The sequence below is a fragment of the Ambystoma mexicanum genome, chromosome 9, assembly GCF_040938575.1.
Source record: "Ambystoma mexicanum isolate Mex_15411 chromosome 9, UKY_AmexF1_1, whole genome shotgun sequence".
Lineage (NCBI taxonomy): Eukaryota > Metazoa > Chordata > Amphibia > Caudata > Ambystomatidae > Ambystoma > Ambystoma mexicanum.
In genome coordinates, this window is record NC_090931.1 from 1,489,984,090 (window position 1) to 1,489,994,315 (window position 10,226).

The window sequence follows — 10,226 nt, forward strand, 5'->3', positions numbered from 1 at the left end:
TCGCTGAGGCACCAGAGGCAGACGGCGTGCAGGTCCGTAGTGGACATTTTGGAACCACACTCCCGACACTTTTTGAAGCCTGATTTCGGGGTAGAAGAAAACAAAGACATTTTCGCAAAGTAGAAGAATCGAGCGCGCCGTGATTCCAAAGCGAACATGTTCATGGAAAAAACGTAACTGAGGCTACAGGCGCCGTGCGTCCTAGATATAACATCCGGTGACGTCGACCCTCGATGGAGGCCCTCAAGGGACAGCGTATCGACGCAGGATGCCTACGCCGACAACATTTCCGAAGTAGCACAGCTGTGGTAATTACTGTCAGAGATGTGCAATACGTCGGAGGACACAATCCCCTCGAAATAATATTCACCCCACTTCTGTTCCTCAATGTGTATGTTAGGAAATTATAGAAGCCATATTTTTAGCTCTGATTGCCAAGCTTAACCTCACTGAAAGCAAGGGTGTGTGGACCTATGTGGTAGGAGGAGCCATTCTTTGAAGAGGAAGGTCTTAGGCTCTTTCCTGAACTGTAAAAATGAGGGGGCAAGTCTGATGTTGATAGGGAGGAGGTTCCAGAGTCTTGACGCATAGACAGAGAAGGCATGTCTTCTGGTTCTTTCCTTAATGCACCGTCGTAATTCAAGTCCGCACATTTCCTTACTTCTGGTAGATGACCGCTCTCAGGAGATACAGAGTTTCTCAGTGAGGTAGCTTGGGGACTTTAGGATGACAGCCGTGTAGATGATGCAACAGGATTTGAAGATGATACAGGCTTGCATTGGGAGCCAGTGCAGTTCAATGAGGGTCGGGTGATGTGGTCCAATTTGCAGAGTCCTTTATTTTTTGGTATTTTGTTTATTTGTATTGTGCGCCTTGTCCCGGGGCATCTGGGCGCATGTTTGTGGATGGTTACAAGTTAGTTACAAGTTACATGATGCAAATATATACAATGTGCAATTTACAAGTTATATTAAACATTTTCAGCATATATCATTTACACAAATTTATGAGATGATATGATGTAATGATAAGAGTAGGAACTGGAGTCTTGCTGCAGCATGCAGGGCATATTGCAGGGTTGCCAGGTGTGAGGGGCCCGAAATGTGAGGTAGTCAACTTTTAGAGGATTTCTCAAAATATGCAATTTTATTAAATTATAAATTCCAGTAAATGCCTTACTGTCCCTACCCTGACAAGGATTTCTCTGCCTACCATAAACTAAATGAAATACTCTAACAAAGGATATCTGGCCCTCACACTTATAAATAAAATACAAGAAAATATGTGCAATTCACAAGAACATCAATAATGCCCTTTATAATGTATTCAGTCTCTCTTTATAACCTGTGTGAACTCCCCTTCCACAGTTTTTAAGTTGGATTCAGTTCCAATATTCAAAAAAGAAACAAGGAAATCTGGGTTTGCAACAAAGTTTCAGCTTGCCCGATGGATAGTGTTCCACACTCAGCAGTGGTTCTGAGGTTTTAAATCTACTGACAACCAAACGTTTGACCACAACTTAAGTAGTTTGCAACTTTGTGACTTTCAGAAACTTTTCAGAAAAGACAAAATTCACGTTAATGCTCCTGAACACCTTCACGTAGGCAAGGCACTCTTCTTCTGAACATTCAACTTCCAGAAGGGCAGCCTCTTTGCCACTTTTGTCTTTCTCAGGCCCGGCTCCAGAATGTATCATCTAGGTGGGCCAGAGGCGTTATTGGGGGGAGCCCAATTTCCAGTTGGTGTGAAAGTAGCCTAACCCACCCAGGAGCTACATTATATAGCCTTCCAAGCCTCTGGCACACACAATACACGTGTTAGATTATGTTTCCATACAGACGCTATGGACAATTAACCAAACTGCATGAGCTGAACAGTCCAAGCCATGACATCCTCTGGCCAGGCAGTCTTCCACACTTGTTTGGTCAGAAACCCTCCAGTAGGTCGTACGACAGGAAGCACTGAAACATGGCCCATACCCACCATCTTGCCCAAGGGGTGTGTGTGCATGCGACGGACGTAGGCGCACACATGTTTTGTGCGCCCATGGCATATCGTATGTCCTGACCAAGTAGTACACCAGTCTGGTTCTCTCCTTGTTCTATGCCTCTCTCTTCTGTTTTGTTCCTGCTTCCTTCATCCTTCTCTTGCTGCCTGTTTACTCTGTTCTACCTCTCCCTGCCCCATTATTCCTGCCTTTCCTGCACCATCTGTTGCTTCCTACTTGTCCCTTACCCTCTGTCCCTGTCTTCCTGAATGTTCCTTCTGTTTTTTGAATGCGCATCTCCTCCCATCCTTCTCTTCCTTCATATTCATTTCACTCAGCTCTAACACTCGCGTCCTGCCTATCCCTTCTGCTTTCTCTGTCTACCCAGCACCTCTCCTTCCATCCTTTGCATCCTCAGTGCCTATCTGCTCTACTCTACCCCACCCCTCTATTGCTGCTTGTTACTTCTGTGATCTTCCTGCCCCCATTTATCCTTCTCTTCGTCGCTGACCCTCTCTCGGTCTGCCCCTTCATTCTCGTACTCACCATTGCCTGGCTCATCCTTGTACCATCTCTCCCCCTCATGCCTCTTTCCTGCCCATTCTCTTGAGGGCCTCTTTGAAGATAGGCTGTGACAGCCCCGATGCCCCCACAATGATGGAGTGCATGGGCCAAGGGGTTAGCGGAGGGCAGGACTGGACTCGGGGCACACCGAAGTGTGTTCCTATATTAGAAGGGATGACCCTCTGTGCCTCTCATATTAGGGCCTTATGCCTCTTCTCCGACATTGATTGTGCATTGCATTTGCTGCTAGTGTGACCCCGGGTCCCTTGCCCCAACACTGAATATGCATGCAGCCCCCTCCACCTACATGAATAATGGGAGAAAGTGGCACAGGCAAGGTGCTAGGGGGGGTGGCATGAAAGGGCGAACAAGAGTCCAGACAACACAGTGATAGTAGGGGTAGAAAGAAGGAGGAGCAGTGTAGAGGGCTGGTAAGGTGACAAGAAGAGGTCACAAACATAGGTACGTATGGGGCCAGGAGTCACTACCATAGATACAGTCGAATGCAGTATGGGATTTCTTCAAACCCCATGCAACAAGATGGAGGCCTTCATGGCTCACTCAGTGAGCGAGGGATTAATCAATGTCAGTACAGCTGTGTGGACATTAGCCACAGCAATGCTGACAAATACTTAAAGGTTTCCATGAGCCCAGGACTTTTCCAGCAACCAGCATATATTTTATGACACTGCATGGAGCACGGGAGACAGAGTGCAGCAAATCCATAGTTTGCCGTGGGAGAACCGAACAGAAGCTGGTAAGCCTCTCTTATATTCACCTACTCAAATCACAGTTATCAGACATTGAGCCCCAAGCATCCAGAGCCAATGGCCTGAAACTACCCATTATTAGTTTGCCTGTCACTTCGAGTGTGCTTTCAATCAAGCAAACTTAGAAACATGGATAAGCAAAATGCTTCTCTTGCGATGTTGCAGATAATCCAAATTGTAATGAGAGCACATAAGAACAAAATACTCTTTTCCAGTCCTCCCATGTCATGTGAGAGCAGTGGAAAAGAGTATTTTGTTCTTATGTGTTCTCATTCGAATTTGGATTATCTGCGACATCGCAAGAGAGGCATTTTCTCAATACTCATAGAAGTGCCAGACACTTAAAAAAAAGTAAGCAAAACATCAATCTCCCGTCTGACTACCCCGCGGCTAAGGCTGACTAGCCTCTGCCTCCTCCACCTACCTGCAACTCCTACTCCGACCTCAACCAAGTTCCAAAGTAAAGTGTAGGCACTGCAGCTGGCCCCGTGACTGCATGCAGTACTATATTGTGTCAGCAAGGGTGTTTATGCTTAGCCGCTACCGCTTGGCCCACGCCTGCACATAGTGAGGGCATGTGCAGAAATTACAGAATGTCACTGCTCAATCAATGCGCAGGCGTGGGCCAAGGCTGTGCATTCCAGCATCCTTGCTATATGTGTTGCTCTGCGTTGTCTTACTTCCATGAAAAGCACATTTCACCTGAGCTATCCTATTAGTGCTGCTTATTGTTTGAAACAGCACAGTGACAAAGTACGGAAGTGCTACCTTAAAGACATCAGTAAGCTCCAAAATTGTGCATTTCCTCTGCGCCCAAAATCTGCTATGCTTAGTCTCATTGCAAATGCATAGGCGTAGCCAACTGCGATTTTCAAAAGATAATCTGCACATTTCAAATAGAGCTCAAGACTCTCTTCAGCTCACCTGTACCCTGCACCAGAAGTCTCAGAGCCCTAGAAAATCATGAGCGCTTCTAAAGTGTCTGGGATGTCGCAGTGTTTTGGCGATACTGTGTGTGTGTGGGGCAAAATAAAATATGGTGACCGTGTGTGTGGGGCGAAATAAAAATAACTCTGTGAGTAACTACGTGGCCGCATGGTTGTAAAGCACCCAAGGACATTGACAGGCCTGATTACACAAAAATTCGTACTTATGCAATTGACTTGTCCAGAGATAAAAGCACTGTAGAGCGTCCTTCCACATGGCACTGTGCAAGCTCCACACCACAGGGTGCCTTGCCAATCAATTGAAAGACAAAAAAAGAAAAGTGATTAGGGAATCCCCTGAGCGATGGAAAGCGGGTCCAAAGCAAAACAAGCACTGGCAATACCAACAGTTTAGGCTTTTGTGCAGGCATGGAAAAGCAATTTCCAGGCACTGCTGTAGAGGTATTAACTGGCTATCGAGTGCAAAATGGTACAAGTACATTTGTATCTAATAGCATGCCTGTATGCCTCCTAATTAACCCGATACTAAGCTGGTGACCACTGTGCGCGCTGTCTGCAGTGTGTGTACTGTTTTCTTTTCGTTCATAAACGGAACGAAAAGAAAACTGTACACAAGCCACTCTTGGTCAGAATCCTCCTTTCTAAGGTGGGCCAGAACAGTTTCTTGGGGGGGCCTGGCCCCCCTGCTGGAGCCGGGCCTGTTCTGCAACACCAACAACCAAAATACCTTTAAGGATGTTTTTCTACAATTCCTCCTTTTGGCTTTTGCAAAGTGAGTTTTTATACCAGCTTTAAGGGAACAATCATAATCAACACGCTTCACCCTTTTACAACCTTGCTTTCAACCCTTCTCTTTCTGCCAACCAGAGTTGTTGGTCTCTTTTGACTTTAGACAATGCTTATACAACTCTTTAGGATTTTGCAATACTTGCACCCCTCTTGGCTTTGGGCAATGCTCGTACCACTCTTTGTGTTGGGCAATGCTTATTCCCTGGAACTCACAATTATCAAAGTTCAGTCACTTAAATTCAGTGCTACATTATTTTCAACTGCTTCATAAATGACTCTGGTTAACCTTCTCAGGATCACCTTTAAGCACACGCGGCCAATGTTACATATGTTTTCTTAAGTTTTAGTATTCAATTAGTGTGATTCAAAGTGTTTCACTCATATGTGAGTGCTATTACAGAGTTTTACTCATCGGGTTAATAAAGCTTTCACTTGCATGCGAGTGATACTCCCTGGCTATATTTGCCTGCCTTTGTTTGCGCAAGGGATCAGAACGCTCGGTAACACTCACCGGCTTCTGTCTTCGCTCCTTTTGCATGCTGGAGGACTTTAACTGCTTCTGGTTTCTTTTGAACCAGCACACTTCTTCTGTGAAGGTGTCTTCATTCCCGCCACACACTCACAGAGCTTTACTCGCTCCTGTGACCCTCGGCTGCACACCAACTTCCAACCATGGTCTTCAGCATGCTTCCTGTTGCACAGTCTCTGCAATCATGTTCACATGGGGAAAAGCAGTCTTCCTTCACGCTTTCCGCTGCGCAACGTCTGCACTTCAGATTCACAGGGAAAAGGATCCTCTCAGGACCGGCAGCTGGAATCTACTTCAAAATGGTCCTGGTGGCCCTCTCTTACCACCAAATTCTGTTTGGCCTGCCAACAACGTGCTCTTCTTTTGCTGATTCTACCGCTGCTACTACTCCACCTCCATCTAATGGCCTGCACCTGAGGGGACGTTTTAAGCCTCTCTGCCTCCCTCAGGTGTGGGTCATTATGCTTAACAAGCCGACTACTGTTGCAACATTGCTCTTGAGCTTTCTTCCTCGTCCCAGTACTTAAGGAATTATGGGACTTGAAGTCCCCAACAATAAAATTAAGTTTTCTAATTTCTTCTATTTGGCAATAAGCCATTAGAAGTGTGGGACGTTGGGGAAAGTTAAACAAGGGGTTTTCCCAGTCTTCCTGACCTGTCCCCACAACACCATGTGAAGCTCTGTGAGAACACCCCAAGGGTCAGGATCAGGCAGTGTTAGAGCTTCCCTGGCCACATGAGAAGGGCATCAGGCCAGGTTTTCTGGGGTAATCATTGCTGATTCATCACACAGGCTAGTCGCTGGAAGGCCTTCCAAAAGTGCATTGCGACTGTCCAGGTGGGAGAGGACCAAGGCTTGGGCAGTGGATATGAAGTTGTTTTCTGGGATGAAGGGCTTGATTTTTCACAGGAGAGAAAGTTGGTACCAGGCTGTTTGTGCCTTCCTTGCTATGTGCTGTTTGAACGTGAGGTGTCTGTCGATGTTGATCCTAAGGGACTTGGTACAGGGGGCCAGCTGGGGTGTGAATCCCTCGAGGTTCATAGCAGAGAGCAAGGTCTGAATGTCAGGGTGTTCAGTGTTGTTGGTCAGCAGTAGGAAGCCGCTCTTGGAGGGGTTGAGCTTCAGGTATGCACTTGACAGCTAGGACTGGATCAATGTGAAGCAGGCCTTCAGCCTGTGGATGTCTTTGATGGGGGATATCTTGAGGGAGATCTGCGTGTCGTCTGCGTATTGGTGAATGTGGATGTTGTGTGGAGAGAGGAGGGTTCAGAGCGATTCCATGTAAGATCACGGGGGACAGGATGGATCCTTGGAGAACTCCACAGGTGATGGGTAGAGTTGGTGTCCTGGAAGAATCCTTTTGTACAAACTGTTCATGGTTCGTATAGGTAAAATTCAAACCAGCTGAGGACAATCTAGCTGATCCCCATGCAGCGATGTAGACGGTCAGTGAGTGTCTGGTGTGCTATTGTGTCAAATACTGCTGAGAGGTCAAGGAGAACTAGGAGGCAAGGATGGCCATCATCGAGGATTTTAAGGGCCTCGTCAATCACCTAGATGGTAACCTTTTCTGTGCTGCATCTAGGTCTGAATCCAGATTTGTAGGACTGAAGGATGTTACTGGGTTTGATGTGTTGTAGGAGTTGTGTGGCTACTGCTTTCTCAAGGATCTTACATACAAAGAGAAGATGGGTAATAGGGCGGTAGTTGCTGATTTCGTCCGGGGTCCAGTGTTGATTTCTTAAGAAGCGGGAGGATTTGTCCGGTTTTTAGGGTCAGGGGGAAGGTGCCTTGAGTTAGGGAGCTGTGGATGATTGTCAGGTAAGGGAGGAGTGCTTCAGTCTGAAGAGTCTTGAGTCAGAAGGCAGGGAGGATGTCAGCCGCATACAATGTGGCCTTGACTGATGCTAAGGTGGCAGTTCGGTCTTCCATAGTTAATGTCTTGAAAGTTGTTCAGGTAGTTGTGGTTTTGCAAGATACGATGTTTAGTGTGTGGTCAGTTGTGGCATTGGTATCCAAGTGTTGTCCGATAATGTTGATCTAGTTGATGACGAAAGAGTTGATGTTGGTGGATGTTTCGACAGAATTTTTTTTAACCTTTTTCTCTCCAGTGATTTATTTGTTTTTAGTTGGTATTATAAAATGTCAAGAAACACATCCAACCCAAATTTCTCTTCCCATATGTTGGTTCCCCTGATGTCAGCCTTTATCTGTTTTTCTTTTTTTATTTGCTTTGTTTCACCACCCATTAAACATGAACCACAAACAACCAAAATGACACGTCCCACCCAAGACTCCAGAATTCCAATTTTCAACAAATAGTCCTGTTCTCTGGGGGTTCACTGGGCCTTTAGTGGTTTGATTACAACCTTACACAATGTGAAAGGCAATCTATCTCAGTGCATTAAGTGCTGACCTAAAGAGAAGACATGGCAAAGAAGCTCATTAAATACTTCTTGAATTTTCCCCTTGGGTAGCACAGTCAGGCTTTCTCATGGTTCAGCTGAATGTGGTTTGCCAGTACATGATTGAGTTTGTATTAAACCCTACCAAGCCTGGGTGCAGACTTTTTTTTTAATGTGGGCCTTTTAAGGCCTTTTCTAGCTGAGATACATAGAGATCCAGGATGGATGTATTGGCCATTAACTGGTCATCGGTTCAGTATCATTTTCTTTTATTATCCCCCTGTTGCATATTAATGTTACTGATCTTCTCTGCATATACATCCTGCTCACATCCACTTAAAAAAATGCTTTATATGCTGGAGGAAGACATTGGATATTGGATACTGTGCAGAAGATTCCAGATGAAGAGATACGTTCTCACTTGGAAACATATCATCTTCTGGTCAGTTAGGTTAATGTTCATTCTGGCTATTGGTATGGATATATTATCCACAGAGTGGTGCTCTTGCATTGTTGTTTATTTCAGTCAGAGGTTGTGAACATTATCAGCACCTGGCATGTTTACAGTTCATGGGCATTTTAAGCTTTTTCGCCACTTGTTCTGTTGTAGTTGGATGGTCTACGTTATCCTTGATTTGGATGCACTTTTTTCATTACATTTATCTTCCTTATTATACTACACATATTATTCACATATTTTTCTCTACTCTCTACAATAGTCCAATCTTTTTTCTTCAGTGTATATTCTTTCATGTAATGCTAGTCTGGTATTCTGACATTTTGACATTTAGAGCATTGGTAATTAGTTTCTCCTGTACGTGCTCTTTCATGCAGAATAAGAGTGCATTTATGACTAAACATTTTCTGCCATACAATACATCAATAGTGGGTTCTCTCTCAATATAAATAACTGTTTTTACAGAATAATCTATTTTGATATTCAATGCATTAATGAGGTTTAACCCATGTGTGAGTTCTCTCATGTGGAGGAAGATAAACACCCAAACTGATTTTTTTCTGACAATCAGTGCACTGGTAAGGATTTTCTTGTGTGTGTTCTCTCATGCAGAGTAAGATTACTTTTGTAGCTAAATCTTCTCTGACGTTTAATGCACTGATATGGCTTTTCTCCAGTGTGTGTTCTCTGATGAAGACTAAGACTACATTTCCTATGGAATCTTTTCTGACATTCAGTGCACAGATATGTTTTTCTCCTATGTGGGTTCTTTCATGTAGAATAAGATCATTTTTGCGACTGAAGCATTTCTGACATTCTGTGCACTGATAAGGTTTTTCGCCCGTGTGCAGTCTCTTATGCTGAAGAAGAACTACTTTTTGACTGAAGCCTTTTCCACATTCAGTGCACTGATAAGGTTTTTCCCCAGTGTGTGTTCTCTCATGCACAATAAGATGGGATTTCTTACTGAAGCCTTTTCCACATTCAGTGCACTGATAAGGTTTTCCCCCAGTATGTGTTCTCTCATGCACAATAAGATGGGATTTCTTACTGAAGCCTTTTTGACATTCAGTGCACTGATAAGGTTTTCCCCAGTGTGTGTTCTCTCATGCACAATAAGATGGGATTTCTTACTGAAGCCTTTTTGACATTCAGTGCCCTGATAAGGTTTTACCCCAGTGTGTGTTCTCTCATGCACAATAAGATGGGATTTCTTACTGAAGCCTTTTTGACATTCAGTGCACTGATATTTGTTTTCAGGGGTGAGTATCTCCATGTCTGTTTTTGCTATGGATACATACAACATAGAAGGCTGGGGAAATAATTCATATTCTATCCTTATTGTATCATCATTATTGTATCATCATTATTGTATTCAATTTCCACACATCTCAATCCAGAGTGAGGGCATACATGGATAACACTTAGTCAAAATGTCTCCACCAAACATTTGCAACTTCTCTAGCGATCACTTGCATGTTGACATAGACATTTCCCCTCTCTATTTCATGTTTTCCCATTATAATTTCCCCCATTTACTCAGAATCTGTCTAACCCCTTGTGTACTCTTTTATGGAAACCTTTTTTTTTTTACAAAGGGTTTTTTATGATAGCATTCAGCAATAGGGAGTCCCTCCCAAGGTCTCTATCATCGCAGGACTTTTATATCTGAGGTTTCTCAAATGAACTTAACATTGATGCTGTCCATATCTTGTTTCTCCTCATGCAGACAATGAGCTGTGCTAAGACTGCATTTCTTCTTAAGTACTTTCACAGG

At 44.3% G+C, this 10,226-nt stretch overlaps 1 pseudogene; it reads right to left on the minus strand.

Annotated features, from left to right (window-relative positions):
• Window positions 1-8,940: 8,940 nt before the first annotated feature.
• LOC138487521 (zinc finger protein 300-like) lies at window positions 8,941-9,725 on the minus strand (annotated as a pseudogene).
• Between the last annotated feature and the right edge of the window lie 501 nt (window positions 9,726-10,226).